Raw genomic sequence first — 22,481 nt, forward strand, 5'->3', positions numbered from 1 at the left:
AAAAATAAAGATCCATAGATAATCGATCCAGACTTCGATATAAGACCAAAAACAAATTTAAATCTTGCCTATCTCTAGTTAATCGAACAAATAGAAAAATAGTCCAAGTATGGATACCAAAGTCTAACATGATTAATCAAGTTAGATTTAATTAGTATTCGATCCCCAAGAATCAAATCCATTACCTTTATAGACTTTATCAAGGCTATGATCTAAGGGGAGTCAATAAAAAAAAACTATTTTCATTATTAAATAGACTTCTTTGATGTTTGATTTATTGATTTCTTTATTCATGCTTAGATTAGGATAGATAAGGACTTAAGTTTGATCGACACTTGACTAGTTAGACCTAGAATTTTCAGAAGAAAATTAAATATTCAATTTCTTTAAAAGACTTTGTCTAGAAGTGGTTATTACTCCAATACTAAAGAAGGCATAGTATCTTGTCACAGCCTGGAAGTCAATTATTAAAATAGATATTTAATTGACTAATTGTTAAACCTTAGTCTAACTTAAATATAAATCAATCCTTAGATTTTAATTTAAATTCAAGATAAAATTAATCATCTCACAAAACAAATAAGGTTCCCCGATTAATAATCAAGAAAAAGGGTGAGATCAATTTAGGTTTAAAATTAATTAATTAAAATTTAAAATTCAAACATAAATATCTTTCAAAACTCAAAATTAATTATTCCAAAATTAGAAATTAAATATTTTTAAAACTCAAACTTAATTATTCCAAAATTAAATTTTTTTAAAATTTAAACTTAAATATCTTTCAAAATTCAAACTTAAATATCTTTCAAAATTCAAAACTTAAATATTATCAATCCGCCAAAAATTATCAACTCTGAGGTTGTTTTCCCGGCTCTCATAAGGTTTTGCAAAAAAATGAAAATTGGTATTAAAGTCAACTTTATTGAGCATTGCCCAAAAAGAGTGAAGTTCCACCTTTCTAACTATCCCATCATTATCCCCTCTACCGAAGATTATTTTGCTCATTATGCAGTGGAGGTATTTGAACACTGGATTTTGCATATGCGAAGGCTTATCTCTAGAGGGCTTATACAGGTCCTTTAACATGATAATAGAATTCCAAAACCTATTCCAATTAAATTCTGAATTAAATTTACAAGATCCACTGGTGGGTAGACTAAAATAATTATTAAAATTACTGAATGCCCACTGAAATTCTTGATTCATTAACCTAAGACTGATATTGCCAATATAATCCTCATCGAAAGCGTAGTGGACATCTATTGAACTTAAAAACTCAAGGACAAGGCAAGGGCATGTAGGTTGATGTGTATACATCATGTCATTCCAATCAAAAGCACTAATCATCTAATCTATATCATCTTTAATACCCAAAACTTCCATGGTAGCTGGATCTAAATATTTAGTGCAAACAATCTTTCTAACAACAAGAGAATTATATCTAGACTTTTGTTCTTCATTTCTAAAAATAATACGATACTCATTGTCGTTACCTTCGTCACGTGCACTCCTTTTACATTTTCCCTTTAACGTTGCTTTCCCTTTACCTTTGTCCCCTCCTGGTTCTTTTCCTTCGCTAGATCCGCCACTCCCACATCAGATTCTTTTCAAAAGATGAGACATGATGGGAAGATAAGTGAGGGAGAGTGGTTAATTGGAGATGAAAGAGGAGAGGTCTTATAAGAAGAAGTAGATCTTGAGATATAAGGAAGCTTGAGGTTGAAGAAGAAGGTAAGGGTTTCTTAGATTTGAATATAGATTTGAACCTAGATCTAAATCTTAAAGAAAGGAGATCAAAGAATCCTTAGTGAAGAAATTATAAGGTGAATGAAGAAGTATTTAGGAGAAAAAGGATTAGGGAGAAGAAGGGGTGGAAATAGTGGAGTTTGGATGGAAATAGCGGCAGACACGGGTATGCCACGGTTGTGTCTTTAAGACACGGTCGGGTCAAGGGCTTCTTCACACGGCCATGTCGATTGACACAACCTAGTTTTTCTTCCTCTTGGCTAGGTTCACATGTCGTGTTGATTAACACTGCCTAGGTCGCCTTCCTCTCGGCTGGGGTCACACGACCATGTCAATTGACACAACCTGGGTTGGCTTCCTCTCGGATGGGGTCACATGGCCATGTAGATTGAAACGGTCACCCTCTTCTTCCTCTTTGTTAAGACCACATGGTCGTGTCAAATGACACAGCCTAGTCCTTTACCCTCTCGGCTTGTTTTACACAGCCATGTGAGGTCACACGACCGACTCTTTGAGGTGTATAAGTGCTGATTTTTCTCCTCTTTAACTTTGTCGGTGCCTCCACGCCCATGAGATGATCATGGCCGGCTCGTGGAGGCTGAACAAAACCTAAAAACAAAATTAAAAAAATTGAGACAAACTAACTAAGGAAACAAAGTTATAAACTGAACTAACTACAAAGAACCCTTGGGTTGCCTCCCAAGAAGCGCTTATTTTAGGTCTTTAGCTTGACCCGGTCTCTGTTGATACAAATTATATCCTTAGAGGTAAGGCTTTCCCTCCTAAGGTTACTGCTTCAAGCTCTTCCTTCATCCTTTCCCTTGGTGGATAGACATCTTTTTTTATTTTTATTTAGGAGTCTCCACTCCTCCATTGTCGGACTAGGAACAACATCCGATGGTCTCCTATGAGGATGGAAATTCTATTCCTCTAGTTGGTGAGCATCCACCCTATTATTGATATGGTTAGAAGATTCAGACAATTCAAATTCTATCCTTTTCTTACCTATCACCATAGATAGTCTATGATTTTTAATTTCAATCATAGCTCTTGCAGTAGCAAGGAATGGTCATCCCAACATAATTGGGATTTCCAGATCTTTCTCCATATTCAGCACCACCAAATTAGTGGTATGATGTAACCACTCACCTTTATTGGCATATCTTTGATTATAGCTATAGGGTACCTGCATGAATGATCAGCTAGTTGCAATGCCATAGTGGTGAGCTTAAAGTTTTTCAGACCTAGCTTATTACAAATAGAATAAGGAATAAGGCTAACACTTGCCCTCAAATCATAGAGAGCATTTTCAAAAGTAGTAGTTTCTACCTTGCAAGGGATGGAGAAGCTTCTGAGATCCTGTAGCTTGGGTGATACCACATTCAGAATTAGTGCATTACATTCCTCGGTTAATGCTACAGTCTCATGTCATTCTTTCTTTCTTTGAGTAGTTGTTATCTCTTTCAAAAACTTAGTAAATTTTGGCATTTGATAAATTGCATCAATCAATGGTACCTCGATGCAAAGCTCTTTAATTTTTTTTCCAAGAATTTGCTGAATTCTTCATCCTTATTTGTTATAGCTAATCTTTGTGGGAAAGAGACTATTTGACTTTGGGGGTGGTGGTGGAAGAGGTCCATCCTCTCCGTAGCTCAATTCTGTTACAATGTTCAACTGGATTCACATATGGTTTTCCTAGAAAACCTTCGGGGTGCTCTTAAGATGAAGAAGCAATTTGAGTAATTTGGCTATCTTGAATCTTCTTATGTTTTTCAGTGTTGTCCATTCTTTAAGTGAGTTGCTTGATATCATTTTTCATTTTCATTTGAGCTACATGAACCTCTTCAAGCAACTTTTCAATTCTCAACTATTGATAGTTTTGTGGTGGATGTTGTTTTTGAAAATACCCTTGTTATTGCCCCAGTTGATAACTTTACCTTTGATTTATGGGTTGGGCTTGGTCTTGATTATTTTTGTAGAAAAAATTTGGGTGATTTCTCCATCCTGAATTATAGGTGTTAGAGTATAGATTTCCTTGCTTGGGGTTGAAGCTTGCTATGGCATCACATTGCTCGAAATTCTCAAGTTGAGAAGATAAAGCCACAAGTGGGCAAGCTTCTTGAACATGCTCCGTACTTCGACATGCATCACACACTCCTACAATGGTGTTCTGTGTCGATTCCCATTAATTCTAACTTCTTTGTTAAGGCATCAATCTTTGTAGACATTGTTAGCTAGAGCCCTAGAGCCAATCATTTGATGATTACATTTTGGACTTGTTGTATCATATTTTATATAAATAAAGGCATTTGATTTTTGGTTATTATACTTACTTGTATTGGTGCCAAATAAACTAAGTATAATAACGTCCTAGAGTAGAAGGTTCTTACCTATATCAATCGATTGGTTGAATCGATAGTGAGATGATATAGGGAACACTACTCTAAATCATTCCTAGTCGAGTATTAACATTCAGGGACAATGTTAATACAATAAGACTAGCATGTAGGTCAACTCGATGACTTGATCTCACAAGTCATGGATATAGAGATATGAAGTTGACACATGGGTATACATTAGAGAATGTATACTGAATGACCCGCCATGAGAAAGTATCATAGATCGTTATATGAGTGTCATATACTTTCTCATGTGGCTATTAGTATGACTACTAGTCCTTAGACCTGAAGTCACCATAGATCCCTACATAAGGAGTTATGTACTTTGGTTTCGTCAAACGTCACCCGTAACTGGGTGGACTATAAAGGCGATTACTGGGTATATAACACATTATGCAGAGGGATGTGAGTGATGTAGATGACATCTATCCCTCCTATATGACGGGAGAGACATCGATATTCTTGATAGAGTGAGACCACAAAGTGTATGGTCATACCCAAATGAGTCAATATGAGATATTGAGCTCATTTGATTGAGTGAATCTACTCGGAGTTCAAGATTTAGATTGGTCAGAGGATGACACGGTCTATGCCTCATATTGATCAATCTAGATGTCTAGGATAGAAGGACACTTGTCATATATTGTGAGGAGTCACAATTAATAGTCACAAGGTGATGTTGGATCTCAACATTTCTTGTAACTTGGGTAGCAATGATGTATTGCTAGATGCCGCTCATTGCTTATGTTTTTAAAGGAGTTTAGAAACATTGCCAACGTTACAAGAACCTATTGGGTCACACACAAAGAACAAGTGGATGGAGATTAGGTTCATATGATGAACCAATTGGATTAGGTTCATATGATGAACCAATTGGATTCGGATTGATTTAAATTAGACTTATTGAGTTAGACTCAATTAGATTCAATTGTTGAATGAGTCTAATTTAAATTTGATTCATTAAGCCAATTTATATTAATGAATTGAGATTCATTAGATTGAAATTGGCTTGAATCAAAGAATGAATTCAACTCAACATGGAAGAGATTTGGTCAATTTTGACTTGACCAAAATGGGAAGTTGAAACATCAAGTTTGACTTGATGAATTGCCACTTCATGGAGGATGACTCATCCTACATGGCAGCCACATCATCTCCACCTCATGAGGTGTGCCACCTCATGGAGGTTACAACACCTCCTATTCCATTTAATGTGGCCGGCCACATTAAATGAGGGGGTTACATTGTGTGGCTGGCCACACTAATGTGAAGAGGGGATTTTATTTTGTGGCAATTAGTGGCATTGATGTGTGGTAATTGTCTCATCTTCTTCCTAGCTTCTTCCTCCTCCTTACTACTGTTGCCGTGGGGTTTCATGGAGGGTGAAGATATGTGAGTTGTGTTCCAAGAGAATAGAGAAAGTGAAGGTCACAAAGGAGGATACTACTAGTGAGTGTATAAGATTCCTTTTCGCTTTCTCTCTTTTCTCTCTTCCAAATCCTATCCGAGAGCCCTAGAAAGTGCTAGCACACTTGGGTGCTCTCTTCTCCATCCTTGAGTGTTAGAGAACACCTCTTGTTCGTGTGGATATCACTAGAGAGTTGTCTACGTTGACAACTTCGAGATCCGGCGTACCGTTGGACGAGCGGGATTTGCGAGGGCACGCTTCGAAGGTAAAAATGTTTTCCCTTTGTAGATCTACTGTAGATCATCGTTTAAAACTCGTATTCATGTTTTTGAAATTTTTCTTCGCACGAGATCCAGTGGCATGGGTAATTCGGGGTTTCCGCGACGCGAAAAAACGGTTTTCGCGGCCCGAAAGACCCAATAGTGGTATCAGAGCCACGTGCGAAGCGAATACGAGTTTAGATTCGTATTTTTAAGAAAAATATGTATACTGTAACATTCTGTGAATTTCCTAATTTTTATGATTTTATGGGTATTTTTCTCGTAGAAGCGAAGCACAAGTGTTTTTACACTTGTAGGCTTCGACTACCGAGAAGAATTTTCCGAAACGGCAATGTTTGGACCCAAATCGTTTTGGGACAGCGGACTTAGGCGCTATAGGATCGCTTAGGAGCAACTCGCGATGGTTAGATCGCGGGTAGGGGTACTGCCCCTAACCCCGCAAGGGGATTTGCTCCGCGATTGCGCCCGAAATCGCTAATCGGGACCGCCTGGAAAATTTTACTCATAAAATCTGTAAAATTATGAAAAATTACAGAAAATTATGAAAAGTAAATAATTTTGAATTATATATTAATTTTGTGATAGTCATGGCCCAAAGACCCAATTTGATTGGACAATTTGTGTTGTAATTCATAATACGGCATGCGCGCCGTGATGTGATGTGCGTGTTGTATTTTATTTTATTTTTGTTTATTTTTCGCGACCTGCGCGTCGTGCCTTTTTTTTATTCTGGTTATAAATTAGATTTAGACTCGAATGTAACTCGAGTTTCAAAATTGTAATGTACAAAATTAGAGCTGTGGAAGGTCCACTCGAGACGGAGTTACGAGGAAGGCGCGAGCAACACAAGGTGGTCAAAAGGAAGGCGCTTGAGAAGTTGACCTTAGGTTGACCATCCGATCTTCTCATTGGCTTAAGAAGATCGTAGTAGGGCCATGACTAATCACAAAACTTAGTTAATTACTTGTGTATATGATGCATGTTTAATTAAGTAATTAATTAGTGTCTAGCGATTAAGATTAGATCTAAATCGTGCACAAGATGTACCCTTACGATTAGATTAGATCTACATCGTGTACAATATGCACTCTATCGATTAGATTAGATCTATTTCGTGTATATGATACAACATCATTTAGATTAGATCTAAATCATGACAACTCAAAATGCCTACCATGCCGTGATACCTACCACTACCTCGATCGCATGATGTTGTTGAATCTGCCAAAGCAGAGCAACACATACTATCTTGGTAGGGTACGGAGGGACAATCTTGGTCCCGCCTATCAACGCATGGGCGAGTACAAACTCAATTAGATTGAGTATTCCTAGTTTACTCGGTTGGATCGAGTACAACTATAGGCATTCTTCCAATGGTTGGAAAGGTAGGACAAAATCATGTTTATATTAATTCTCGAGCGTATTAGCCAAAGCTAACTCGAGTTTTAATATAAATGCGGATTTCATCCTATAAACAAGAGTTGCATAGAGATGTAATTGGTAATCGTTACCTACCGATCATACTAAGTCTTGGGCGTATTAGCCAAAGCTAACTCAAGGGTTAGTATGATGTGGATCTTGTCCCACGTGAATTATAGAATTCAGTGGGAGCATCATTTAGTTAAAGGTCTAATTAAATGATTAAGAATATGATACTTATTTCTGCATTTATTTCTGTTGTAGAATTGTCATGACGTCAAATACGAACACTTTCTCTCTGCGATCTATCCTTAAGAAGGACAAGCTCAACGGAGCAAATTTCCTGGACTGGTACAGGAACCTGAGAATAGTTCTCACCCAAGAATGTAAACTGTACGTTCTGGAGCAGCCCATTCCGGAGGCTCCTCCTGCCACTGCCACGCGAGCAGACCGAGATGCTTACAAGAAGCATCAAGATGACACATTAGATGTGTCCTGTCTTATGCTCGCGACCATGAACTCTGAGCTTCAGAAGCAACATGAGTTGATGAGCGCTTACGATATGGTTGAACATCTTTGTCACCTATATCAAGGACAAGCAAGGCACTGGAAGAGGAACTCCAAAGAATACCTGGAAGATCTTAAGAAGAAGAGAAATAAGATTTCTACTTCAGGTATACATGTTATAGAAGCCAACCTCTCTATTTCTTCATCGTGGGTATTAGATACCGGATGTGCTTCGCACATTTGTACTAATGTACAAGCGTTGAGAAATAGCAGGGCATTGACAAAGGGTGAGGTAGACCTACGAGTAGGCAATGGAGCACGGGTTGCTGCTATTGCTGTAGGAACTTACCATCTATCTCTACCCTCTGGGCTTATACTAGAATTAGATGATTGTTGTTATGTGCCTGCCTTGACTAAGAACATAATTTCAGTTTCTTGTTTGGACAAGAAAGGATTTTCGTTTACAATAAAGAACACATGTTGTTCTGTCTATTTAAACGATATGTTCTATTGTAGTGCACCTCTGATAAACAGACTCTATTTTCTAGACCTTGAGAGCCCTATCTATAACATAAATACCAAGAGGTTCAAGTCAAATGACCTGAACCAAACCTATCTCTGGCACTGTCGCTTAGGTCATATAAATGACAAGCGCTTATCCCAGCTCCATAAGGATGGTTTGCTGGACTCATTTGATTTAGAATCATATGAGATATGCGAGTCATGCCTACGAGGCAAGATGACCAAGACTCCCTTTAGTGGGCACAGCGAAAGGGTGACTGATTTGTTAGGACTCATACATAGTGATGTATGTGGCCCTTTCAATGTCGCAGCTAGAGGCGGTTATAGGTACTTCATCACATTTACTGATGACTTCAGTAGATATGGTTATGTGTACTTGATGACACATAAGTCTGAATCCTTTGAAAAGTTCAAAGAATTCAAGAATGAAGTACAGAACCAGCTTGGCAAGAGTATTAAGATACTTCGATCAGATCGAGGTGGAGAATACCTTAGCCATGAGTTTCGTGACTACCTAGCTGAGTGTGAGATTCTATCCCAACTCACTCCTCCTGGAACACCACAGTGGAATGGTGTATCCGAAAGGAGGAATCGTACCCTATTAAATATGGTACGATCTATGATGAGTCACACTGATCTTCCGACATACCTTTGGGGCTATGCTCTAGACACGGCAGCTTTTATACTCAACCGAGTTCCATCCAAGGCCGTGATAAAGACACCATATAGGATATGGACTGGGAGAGATGCCCAGGTGTCTTTCATGAGGATTTGGGGTTGTGAGGCTTACGTTCGACGTCAAGTCTCAGACAAATTAGGACCCAAATCCGACAAGTGCTATTTCATTGGATATCCCAAGGAAACTAAGGGATATTACTTCTACATTCCCAGTCAGCACAAGATAGTTGTGGCAAAGACTGGGGTCTTTCTAGAAAGGGACTTTGTTTCTAGAAAGACTAGTGGGAGCGCGTTCGATCTTGAAGAAGTTCAAGATGCGAACAATAGCACTGATGCCTCGATGGAAATTGAACTGGAACCACAAAGTGTTGTGGATGATGTTGTTCCACAAGGAGTTGAGGAACAACAACCAGTTCAAGTAGACATACCTCTTCGCAGGTCTGATAGGGTACGTCGTCAGCCTGAGAGATACTCATTTCTCTTGTCTGACCATGATGACGTTGTGCTCATAGAGGATGAGCTTACCACCTATCAGGAAGCTGTGATGAGACCAGATTCCGAGAAATGGCTAGAGGCCATGAGATCCGAAATGAAATCCATGTACACCAACCAAGTATGGACTTTGGTTGATCCACCTGAAGGGGTAAAACCCATTGGGTGTAAGTGGGTCTTTAAGAGAAAGACTGACATGGATGGACTTATCTATAAGGGTCGCTTGGTAGCTAAAGGTTTCAAGCAGATTCATGGTATTGACTATGATGAAACCTTTTCTCCAGTAGCGATATTTAAGTCCATTCGGATCATGCTTGCTATTGCAGCTTACCACGATTACGAGATCTGGCAGATGGACGTCAAAACTGCGTTTCTAAATGGAAACCTACTCGAGGATGTGTACATGACACAGCCTGAGGGTTTTGTCGATCCACAGCATACTAGTAGAGTATGCAAGCTGCATAGGTCCATTTATGGACTAAAGCAAGCTTCTCGGAGCTGGAATCTTCGATTCGATGATGCAATCAAACAATTTGGTTTCATCAAGAACGAAGATGAACCTTGTGTCTACAAGAAGGTTGTAGGGGACATAGTTGTCTTCCTCATATTGTATGTGGATGACATACTACTCATTGGGAAGGACATTCCTATGCTTCAGTCTGTCAAGACCTGGCTAGGGAGTTGCTTTTCAATGAAGGACTTAGGTGAAGCATCCCGCATTCTAGGGATACAGATCTATAGAGATAGATCTAAGAGATTGCTTGGCCTAAGTCAGAGTACATACATTGACAAGGTACTCCTTCGGTTTGCCATGCAGAACTCCAAGAAGGGATTTCTGCCGATGTCACATGGCGTGAGTCTTTCAAAGACTCAAGGTCCCTCTTCTAGAGAGGAGAGAGACTGCATGGATCAGATCCCTTATGCCTTAGCCATAGGATCTATCATGTACGCCATGCTATGTACTCGACCTGATGTCTCGTATGCTTTGAGCATGACGAGCAGATACCAGTCAGATCCAGGTGAAAGTCACTGGATAATGGTCAAGAATATTCTTAAGTACTTAAGAAGGACTAAAGAATATTTCTTGATATATGGAGGCAGTGATGAGCTATCTGTAAAGGGTTACAGTGATGCTAGCTTCCAGACCGACCAGGATGACTATAAATCGCAGTCGGGGTTCGTGTTTTGCATTAATGGTGGTGCTGTGAGCTGGAAGAGTTCGAAGCAGGACACAGTAGCTAATTCTACAACAGAAGCCGAGTACATTGCTGCATCAGAGGCAGCAAAGGAGGCAGTTTGGATTCGCAAGTTCATCACTGAACTTGGGGTGGTTCCTAGCATTGCTGACCCTATTGAGCTCTATTGTAACAACAATGGAGCTATAGCACAGGCGAAGGAACCTCGCTCACACCAGCGGACCAAACACATACTACGGCGCTTCCATCTCATTCGAGAGATTATCGAGAGAGGAGATGTGAAGATTTGCAAAGTACCTACAGAGGCTAACATCGCAGATCCCTTGACCAAGGCTTTGGCACAGAGGAAGCATGATGGTCACACTAGGTCATTTGGGCTTAGAGCCTACACTGATTGACACTAGTGCTAGTGGGAGATTATTAGCTAGAGCCCTAGAGCCAATCATTTGGTGATTACATTTTGGACTTGTTGTATCATATTTTATATAAATAAAGGCATTTGGTTTTTGGTTATTATACTTATTTGTATTGGTGCCAAATAAACTAAGTATAATAACATCCTAGAGTAGAAGGTTCTTACCTATATCAATCGATTGGTTGAATCGATAGTGAGATGATATAGGGAACACTACTCTAAATCATTCCTAGTCGAGTATTAACATTCAGAGACAATGTTAATGCAATAAGACTAGCATGTAGGTCAACTCGATGACTTGATCTCACAAGTCATGGATATAGAGATATGAAGTTGACACATGGGTATACATTAGAGAATGTATACTGAATGACCCGCCATGAGAAAGTATCATAGATCGTTATATGAGTGTCATATACTTTCTCATGTGGCTATTAGTATGACTACTAGTCCTTAGACTTGAAGTCACCATAGATCCCTACATAAGGAGTTATGTACTTTGGTTTCGTCAAACATCACCCGTAACTGGGTGGACTATAAAGGCGATTACTGGGTATATAACAAATTATGCAGAGGGATGTGAGTGATGTAGATGGCATCTATCCCTCCTATATGACGGGAGAGACATCGATATTCTTGATAGAGTGAGACCACGAAGTGTATGGTCATACCCAAATGAGTCAATATGAGATATTGAGCTCATTTGATTGAGTGAGTCTACTCGGAGTTCAAGATTTAGATTGGTCAGAGGATGACACGGTCTATGCTTCATATTGATCAATCTAGATGTCTAGGATAGAAGGACACTTGTCATATATTGTGAGGAGTCACAATTAATAGTCACAAGGTGATGTTGGATCTCAACATTTCTTGTAACTTGGGTAGCAATGATGTATTGCTAGATGCCGCTCATTGCTTATGTTTTTAAAGGAGTTTAGAAACATTGCCAACGTTACAAGAACCTATTGGGTCACACACAAAGAACAAGTGGATGGAGATTAGGTTCATATGATGAACCAATTGGATTAGGTTCATATGATGAACCAATTGGATTCGGATTGATTTAAATTAGACTTATTGAGTTAGACTCAATTAGATTCAATTGTTGAATGAGTCTAATTTAAATTTGATTCATTAAGTCAATTTATATTAATGAATTGAGATTCATTAGATTGAAATTGGCTTGAATCAAAGAATGAATTCAACTCAACATGGAAGAGATTTGGTCAATTTTGACTTGACCAAAATGGGAAGTTGAAACATCAAGTTTCACTTGATGAATTGCCACTTCATGGAGGATGACTCATCCTACATGGCAGCCACATCATCTCCACCTCATGAGGTGTGCCACCTCATGGAGGTTACAACACCTCCCATTCCATTTAATGTGGCCGGCCACATTAAATGAGGGGGTTACATTGTGTGGCCGACCACACTAATGTGAAGAGGGGATTTTATTTTGTGGCAATTAGTGGCATTGATATGTGGTAATTGTCTCATCTTCTTCCTAGCTTCTTCCTCCTCCTTACTACTGTTGCCGTGGGGTTTCATGGAGGGTGAAGATATGTGAGTTGTGTTCCAAGAGAATAGAGAAAGTGAAGGTCACAAAGGAGGATACTACTAGTGAGTGTATAAGATTCCTTTTCGCTTTCTCTCTTTTCTCTCTTCCAAATCCTATCCGAGAGCCCTAGAAAGTGCTAGCACACTTGGGTGCTCTCTTCTCCATCCTTGAGTGTTAGAGAACACCTCTTGTTCGTGTGGATATCACTAGAGAGTTGTCTACGTTGACAACTTCGAGATCCGGCGTACCGTTGGACGAGTGGGATTTGCGAGGGCACGCTTCGAAGGTAAAAATGTTTTCCCTTTGTAGATCTACTATAGATCGTCGTTTAAAACTCGTATTCGTGTTTTCGAAATTTTTCTTCGCACGAGATCCAGTTGCATGGGTGATTCGGGGTTTCTGTGACGCGAAAAAGCGGTTTTCGCGGCTTGAAAGACCCAACAGACATATGTGTCACCGCGTCAACATCAAATTCCCTGATGACTTAGTTGGGTTTCCAGAAAAGGAGCTACCACTTCTTTCAAACGCCCACTGATGATGGTTACGAGTCACACTCTCTATTATTTCATCAGCTTCATCAAGTCCTTTGTTCATTAATGCCCCTCCAGCAGCAGAATCGAGAGACACTTGGTATGGTAGTTGATGTCGTTATAAAATGTGTGGATGACTAACCATTTCTCAAATCTATGGTGGGGGCAAAGTCTGAGCATATTCTTGAATTTGTCCCAAGCTTCATATAGGGTCTCTATGTCAGCTTGTCTAAAACTCACAATCAAATTTCGCATGTGCGCAATTTTGCTTGGTAGATAGAATTTGTCAAGGAATAATTATTCATACTACTCCCATGATATGATGCTATTTGTAGGCATGGAAGTGAGCCACAAGTTGGTTCTATCCTCAAGGAGAAACCAAACAATAATAATCTCACTGCTTCGGTGGGACTACGTTCATTTTCATTATCCCACATATCGCATAAAATACCTCTAAGTGTTGATTTAGGTCTTGAGTAGCCCTCCCTAAACAAATTTTGTTGCACCAGGTGAATCACTACAGGCTTTATCTCAAAATTTTTGGCTTCAATAGAGGGTCTGATGATGTTAGACCGAAGCCCATAAGCGTACGGTGCTAGGTTACCTTAAGGGGGTTGTTTGCCATATCAAATGATGCTTGTTCTCCTTATTATCTTTGCACGTTTCTTCTTCTATGATAGGTTCTATTAATTTCAGGATCAAGTGGAAATAGATTTCCTACAATATTAGATCTTTGCATACAAAAGCAAGATTTCTTGAATTTCAATAAGAAAATCCAATTGCAGAGAAAAATAATGTTTTCACGTATAGAAGTGAGAAACAAAATGCAGGAAATTCAAAGTGATGAATTTAAATTGCAGGGAAAAAAGTAAGCTAATGCTAGTTATCTACGAAAACAAGATTGCAGAAATATTCATAATATGAAAAAGAAAATAAGTTTAAACTAACTCAAGTGATTATCAACTAATGTTATAAGTGCAGTCTCCGGTAATTGCTCCAAAAACTTGATGTGTGTCCACAAGTGCATGGGTGTCGTCAAGTAATGAAATATTATCGATCCCATGAGGATTGGTTATAAGCACTAGTGATTACTCATGATGAATTAGCTAAAAAATCGAGGGCTGAGAGTTATAAACTAAGAGAAGAGAAGTAAAGTGAGAAGAAGAAGAAGAGAAACAAGAAGGGTGTTGAGGAACTTGGTTTGGGAAATGTTCTAAGGGTTCGGTTTTATTGTGATGTCAATCGATGTAACATGGATCACATATTGCCTACCCTCTATTCCTATACACTTAAGGAAGTTAGATTCATATTCTATGCTACTGAAGGGAAGTGATTCCTATGAATTTTGGTAATGGGATACTCCTGTCACTAGGGTCCCTCGGTTATAAATCACAAGAACACACTAGCACTCATTAATATAGAAATAGAAACAACAATGATGTCCAATTCCCTACTTCCATGTGGAGAATTACTTCTCCTTTCAAAGTAATGCTCTAGACCTCTAGTAACGGGATACCCTTGTTACTATAACCCCTCGGTCATATGATCTAGGACACTCCCTCTATGGGATGAACAATTTGTTGGTGTGGGAAGCATCCGACGATCGAATCGATGTTTTGATTATGGCAAAGGGTTCAAGTTAAGTTGTTTTGTGATCTGATATGTGTGAATGACTTTACAGGAAAGTCCTAAGGTTACTTAGGCAAAAGTCTTAGTTGTGGTTAGCAGGTAGAAAACCCTAGGGGGTGGTAACCCTAGATCGTAGGGGGTGGTAACTCTAGGTGAAGAAAAGTCCTAACTGCGGTTAGGCAAAGGAAAAACCCTAGGGGACAGTAACCCTAGGTCCTAGGGGGTGGTAACCCTAGGCGAAAAGTCTTGGCAGGTCGAAACTTCGTGCAAAAATCCTAAGGGGCGGTAATCCTAGGTGAAAATCCTGGTGTCGCGAACCAGGTGAAAGTTTGGACAAGTTGTGGAGCAAGCGTCCAGCATGAAGACCGGAAGACTCGAGCACCAAGCAAAAGCCCAGTCGGTCAGGAGGACCGGACTGACATCAGGTATGCTCTCCTGAGTGGAGTAGGTGAGGATGCGTTCCTCGAAAGAGGGAACAGTAGGTGTCGGCTCGACTTAGGGTTTCTAGTCGGAAATCCAAAGTCAGAACCGAACAGTCCGGTGACTGTCGATTACTTAATTTATCATATTTATATTGTGCTAACTTTGTCTTGCAGGGTATGTTGGTGTTTTGTGGACTAACATATTTTACAGGGACTAAAGTGCACATTTTACCTCGGGTGCATGGGTGAGCTAGCTGCGCAGAGGAGCTGGAGGCGCCTCCATGGGACTTGAAGGCGCCCTGGACCGCTGCTTAGAGGCACCTTAGAGTGATGATAGAGGCGCCCTCAGGCGGATAAGCGGGAGACAGCGAGGCTTATCGACAACGTTGATGTCGGGATGGACTTTGGGGTTTGAGGTGCCACCATGAGGCATTGGAGACGCCCTCAACAGCCTATTTAAGGCTATCTCGACTAGCAGCTTACTACAACAACTTCCAAGCAATCATTCTTCTTTGTGCTGCGCAATAGACAATCCAGAAAGGCTATAGCAAGTCTCCGACGACCAGGAGCTTCAAACTGAGTGCTTTTGTTGTCGGTATAAAGTTTAATACAACTTTTATTATACTTAATTTGTAACACTTTTTCGGAATTATAGTTGTTACCCAAAGTAAAAGTTCAATGAACGTGGGCCTTGGAGTAGGAGTCGCCCTAGGATCCGAACCAAGTAAATCTTGGAGTCTTTGTGATTGTGTGTTTGTTTCCTTTCATTATTTCTGCTGCGTTTATTCTCGATATGTCTTAAAATCGAACAAGTGAAAGCCACGAGTGTTATTCACCCCCCCCCACCACTAGCGCTTCTCGATCCAACAATTGGTATCAGAGTGGGGTCGCTTTGATTTGCTGCAACCACCAGTCAAGCAAAATTTTCATGGTATTTTTAAAGTTTTTCGGAGTCGATCGGAATCGGTATTCTTGCCATCCTCCGATCTAGTTTTTTCATAATCGGATTCTTGTCTCGAAGTTGGTGCAACACCACTCGAGATCGTCTTTTATTCTTGTTTTAAACCGCACTACAAATCCAGGATCTATTCCTGGGATAAGTTTTTGTTTACTTTGTGTGCAAGTTTTATCGCAAGTCTTCATGGCTCTTCAAGAAGGTTATAGCACCGCTCGTCCACCGCTCTTCACCGGAGATGACTTCGGTTAGTGGAAGAGCTGGATGGAGGCGTATCTCCAGACTCATTTTGAAGTCTAGATGATCGTCAAAATCGGGCTGGAAATACCAACTGACAGCGCCGACAAGCCACTACCGTACGAGAACTGGGACGCGAATCTTATAAAAAAAGTAGAAGCAAATGCCAAGGCGACCTGCACCCTCCAATGTGTACTGACGAAGGAGGAGTTGAACCGCGTCGGCCCGTTCATGAGCGCCAAAGAACTGTGGGAGAAACTGATCCAGCTTCATGAAGGAACGTCCGACACCAAGGTAAGCAAGAGAGATTTAATTCTTAATAAGCTATATAATATAAAATTGCAGGAAAGTAAAACGGCGAGCCAATTGCATGCCCGCATTCAAGATCTCCTCAACGATCTACACGCAATCAGACAGAAGGTAGAAAACAGAGACATAATCAGGTATTCTCTAAACGCTTTTCCAAGGAATACCTTGTGGGCATCCATGGTAGATGCTTACAAGATATTTTAGGATCTCTCTTCTATTAAGTTGGATGAATTGTTTTCAAAATTCAAACTGCATGAACAGATTAACTCACGTCCAATCGAGAAAGGAATTGGTTTGGTTGCAGGTACAAGCACAACTCGAGAAGCTAAAACAAGAGCGCGCGAACCAAAACCAAGACGCAGAACCGAGTCAGAGTCAGAAGAAGAACCAGATTCAGATGATGACAATGACGAGCTCACGGCCAAACTCGTCGACTTGGTGAGAAGGATCCACAAAAAGAAGAAGGGTCTCAACAAGAAGAACATCAAAAAGGTGATCCAGTCCAAGGAGGTTCAACCAAGTTCAAAGGAAAAGACTGGAGTTACGTGCTACGGGTGCAATCAGAAGGGACACTACAAGCCAGATTGTCCAAAACAGAAGCAACGAAGAAGGAAGGTGTTGAAGGCAACATGGTCCGAGTCATCAGACGAATCCGAATCCGACGAAGTAAGCGAATAGTGTCGAAACCGAGTCCGAGTCCGAAATTGAGAGTGAATCAGAAACTGAGTCCGAGCGAAGCCACGGATCCGTATCCATTTCCGAAGGACCCAAACCCACTGTAAGCTCTTTAATTTCTGGCATTAATCTAGAAAATTTAGTGTCTTATCTATTAAAGAAATTAGCTAAATCCAACGTCCGGGTTAAGTCACTCCAAAAGGAGGTAACATCCCTTAAGGAAGTGACTAACTTGAGTCCTTTGACTGAGCTAGTTCAAATTGAAAGTTCAACTCAAGTCTAAAAGCTTGAGGAAAAAAATATCAATTTGAAAACTCAAGTTAAAGAACTTAAAGATACGTTGGAACGGTTCACATTATGTTCTAAGAATCTTAATCTGATTTTTGGAAAACAAAGAGCTGTTTACAATAGATCTGGACTTGGGTTTAAACGCAAACATAAATTCAAATCATATTTGTCACTTGTAAATAGATCAAATAGAAACATAGTCCAAGCATGGGTCCCCAAGTCTAACTTGGTCAATCGAATTGGACTTGGTCAATATTGGGTCCCCAAGAATCAAGTCCATTACCTTGATAGACCATATCGAGGCTATGATCCAGGGGGAGCCAATAAAAAGACAATTTTTATTATAAAATAGAATTTATTTTGATGCTTGTTTTTTACTACTTTTTATTATACTTGTTTAGATTAAGATAGATTAAGGACCTAGGCATAATTTACTCTTGATTTAAATCTAGGGGTTTCAAAAAGAAAATTAAATATATAATTTCTTTGAACGGCTCTATCTAAAAGTGGTGGATAATCCCATATCCAAGAAGGCCTAGTGCCTCGTCACAACCTGGGAGCCAATCTTTGAAATATATATTTAATTAACTAATCGAAAAACCTAAGTTTAACTCAAATGTAAATTAATCCTTAGACATAATCTAAATTAAAAAGATAACCATCTCACAAAAATACATAAGGTTCCCTGATTGACAACTTAGAATCGGGTGAGATGAACCTAAAATGAACTTAGTCGAATCTATTTAACCTAATTTAATTCAATCTAATTAATCAACCTTAATTCAATTTAATCAATTTAATAAATTTAACTTAATTAATTTTAATCTTAATCTCGAATTTATAACTAAGTTTAATTTCATAATTATTTTTAAAAATCATAATTAATTTCATAATTATTTTAAAAATTAATAATTAATTTAATAATTATTTCAAAAATTCATAATTAATTTCATAATTATTTTAAAATTCATGATTAATTTCATAATTATTTTTTAATTAGCTTAAAAATCATAATTAATTTTATAATTAATTTTAAAAATCATAATTAATTTCAAAAAGTGAATTACTTTCAAGTGACTTAATTTTCAAAATCTTAATCACAATTGATTTTAATGACTTTCAAAAATCTTAATTATTTTAAAATGATAATTAATTTTCAAATCATATGATAATTAATTTTCAAATTATATTTGATTCAAAATCTTAATAATTAATCATATTTGATTTCTATAATCTTAATAAATCATATTTTCAAATTATAATTTCAAACTCAATTAATTCTTAAATCTTCAAAATGTTAAATGTTTATGTACAATACGACATCCAAATAATAAATAAATAATAAGATTATTTGAGAAATAATCTTATTGAATTTTCAGAGATTTTTTAGGAATTTTTCGGAATTTAAACGGAGTCCGTATGACTCGTTTTGAGCGGATGAATTAGTGAGCTAGATGGAAGCCTGTTTGGAAGACCATTTAAGAGGGAGTTGATTAACGAATAAACTTAGGCTTTAATTAAAGCTAGCCTAAGTTTGAGATTAATATTATTATTCCTAGCTTTAAAACGACGAAACCCCTTTTCTTTCCCCGATCCCGAACGTCTCCTCATGTCGTTCTCTTCTCTTCTCCCTCACTTGCCGCTCTCCCTTCTCTACGCGAAGCCAGGTCACCATCGACTGCCTCAAGTTGACCACCGCTGATCGATGTTGTGCTACTTGTCACCGGTGAACCTCCACAGCATCGGCCAACATCACAACTTCAAGGGCGACCAATCATTGTGCCCTAGCTGCAGTCGCCTCGTGCCCTAGCCGTGGACGTTCACTCGTGCGAGCCCTGATCATCTTCTCTTCACCGACGGCGCATCCCTCCTTTCTCTCGATCTCATTGGTGTCGATCGCTCCTATTGTTGGTGCAATTGACCTCCAAAGTTTTAATGTCAGACAAATATATTTAAGTATGCTTAAGTATGTATGGAGCTTGATCTAGGGAAGTCCTAGTTGTAGGCTAGGAAAGGGAAGTCCTAGTTGGAGGCTAGGCAAGGAGGGAAATCTTGGTATATCGTGGAAGCCAGGTGGATAGGTCTGGAGGACTTGATCCCTAAGTAGCCGAATACTGAGTCCTAGTTGTAGGCTAGGTAAGGGAAATCTCGGTATGTCGTGGAAGCCAGGTGGATAGGTCTGGAGGACTTGATCCCTGGGTAGCTGAATACTGAGTCTTGGTGAGTGAAGCCAAGTGGAGAAAATCCTAGGGGGTGATAACCTTAGGTAACGAGAAGTCTTGGAGGAGTGAACTCCAAGCAAGGTTGATCGGATGGTTTCCGGTCGACCGCGCACGGTCGACCGGACCAGCAGATCTAGGTAAATCTAGGTTTAGGTTTACCATTGTTTTCTGTATTACTATTATTATTGTTGGCTAATATGGTATTGCAGGAAAAATCTTAGTGGATCAGGTGATCAGACACTGAGCAGACAAAAGACCAAACATGTCTGGAGGATCATGTTTGGCAGGTAAGTTGAGGTATGCAACTGGAAGAGCGACAGTGAGGTCGGGTTCCTAAAGGGAGCAACCTAAGGTCGCTGATCCAACTAAAGAAACCAGGAAGGTTTCCAAGTTGAGATCAAGACAGTCCTAACTGTCATACTCATGCATTATATATTACTGTGTTAACCTTTGTGTTGCAGGGATACTTTGCCTAATACTGTGTTGCAGGTTTGGCCGGATCGGTCGACCGAACCAGAGGATCGATCGACCGAACTAGAGGATCGGTCGACCGAACCAAGATGACTCAGCACAGATCAGTTTAATCAGCAATGATCAGATGCAGAAGGAAACTACACTGATCGGTCGACTGAACCCGAGGGATCGGTAAATTAAACCGAACCATCAATATTAAAGGTGCAGTAAATGCAGATCACGGCAAATCTCGACGAACAGGGAAGGAGCCTGTTCGGTCGACCGAACAGAGGGATCGATCGACCGAACCATTGAAGTCCAGTTAATGCAGAATATCGAGCCAGCGTCAGACTCCAGCTGGAAGGGATCGGAGCTAGTTCGGTCGACCGAACAGAGGGATCGGTCGACCGAACATCCATTATATCAGAGGCCAAAAACAACTTTCTGATAAAAAATTCCTGCTCTGTGAACAACTCGTCTTCATCAGCTCAGCAAGCTACTGCATCCTAAAGTGCCGACCTAAGCTCCATCTTCAATTTCGTTGTCGGTATATTTTACTTAAAGCTTGCATTGTAATTTCTTTTAAAGCAAGATAGTAGTGTGTTACTATATTGCTCCATTGTACGATTCACTTCTTTCCGAGAATTTCGAAAAGAAGGATTATAGTGCCTTGCTCACTGGTGCGGTCAAGGACCGCAAGCCTTCTAGTAGGAGTCGAGCTAGACTCCTAACGAAGTAAATAACCTTGTCTCATTTATTATTTCCGCCGCACGACTTTGATATAAAAGAAAAGAAATAGTTTTTAAAATGAACGATATTCACCCCCCCCTCTATCGCTTCAAACGATCTATCAATTGGTATCAGAGTCGGTTAGCTCTGAAATTTCTTAACCGATTTTCAAAGCATTTTAAAACTTTTTTCTTTTCTTTTAGCATATTCTTTTTTCTTCGTATATTTATCTTTCAAGCACTACTAATCCCAAGACAAAAGTCTTGGAAATATTTTTTAAATCTTTTCTTGCAAGAATGTCGATATCATATCAAGAAGGACGAAGTATCTATGACCCTCCTCCGTATGATCAAGTATACTTCAGTTCTTGGAGGCCAATGATGGAATGCTTCGTTGGAAGTAACAATTTAGACAACTGGATCGCACTAAGACAACCTTCTCAAAACTCAGAATCGAATAAAAAGGTAATGAATATGTTAATAGATATTTTTCCTAATGAAGTTTTGTGTCAACTAGAAGGTTACAAGAATGCATTCGAGATGTGGACCAAGTTGATCAAGCTTCATGAGACCCCGTCGAGGCTAGAAGATCAAGGCGAAAGTGAGCCCGAATCCGAATCTAAAGAGCTATCCTCAGAACCAGATCTAGAAGATATAGACCAAATCAGCCTCATCGCTCTAGTGGCTGAGGAGGAGGCTAATGGATCTGAACCCAAGTCTGACCGAACACTTGAGCCTGAATCCGAAACGGCAATGGTCAAGGGGGAGAATCCTAATGAGGATTCAAAAGGTAATATTTTAAATACAAAATTTAAAGAACACATAACGTGTTTTAATTGCAGTAAAAAGGGGCACTACAAAAATAAATGCCCGATGAGTTGATCTACACAACCGGAGGCAAAGGAGGAGCCGAAGCCTAGAGTCCGGAAAAGGAAGGACCACATCGAATGTTTCAAGTGCAAAAAGATGGGACACTACAAATCTCAATGCACGGAGAAAAGACTCAAGGATTCAGGGGGAGCTAGTATGGTAAATAATTTTAAATTATATGAAAATTTGCATGCTTTAGATCCTTCTTGCTTGAATGGTAATATAAAATTAAAAATACATAAAAATTCAACATTAAAATTACTTAACTAAAATAATCTAATTAATAAAAACTTAATTAATTCAAATATAATTAAAATTGATCAAATCAACTCAAATCTTAATCAAGACCCCAATTCAGTTAATCAAAGTTTATTTATTCAAGATAATTTGAATTTAAATCAAAATAATAATTATCTAGAATTAAATAAACATAATTTAACAAAAAATTTAAATAAAAATAAGAAACTAAACTATAAATCAAAGTTTATAAAATTAGAAAAACAAAATAATGTTTTGCAAAATAAACTTGTTAAACTAGA

General features: G+C 39.1%; 1 non-coding gene across 1 annotated transcript; it reads left to right on the forward strand.

Moving 5' to 3' along the window:
- Nucleotides 1-13,305: 13,305 nt before the first annotated feature.
- Nucleotides 13,306-13,409, forward strand: LOC122025976. The gene has a single exon (XR_006123965.1). It is a non-coding gene; the product is annotated as a small nucleolar RNA R71 (small nucleolar RNA).
- Nucleotides 13,410-22,481: the final 9,072 nt, after the last annotated feature.

This window comes from Zingiber officinale, chromosome 9B, assembly GCF_018446385.1.
Source record: "Zingiber officinale cultivar Zhangliang chromosome 9B, Zo_v1.1, whole genome shotgun sequence".
Lineage (NCBI taxonomy): Eukaryota > Viridiplantae > Streptophyta > Magnoliopsida > Zingiberales > Zingiberaceae > Zingiber > Zingiber officinale.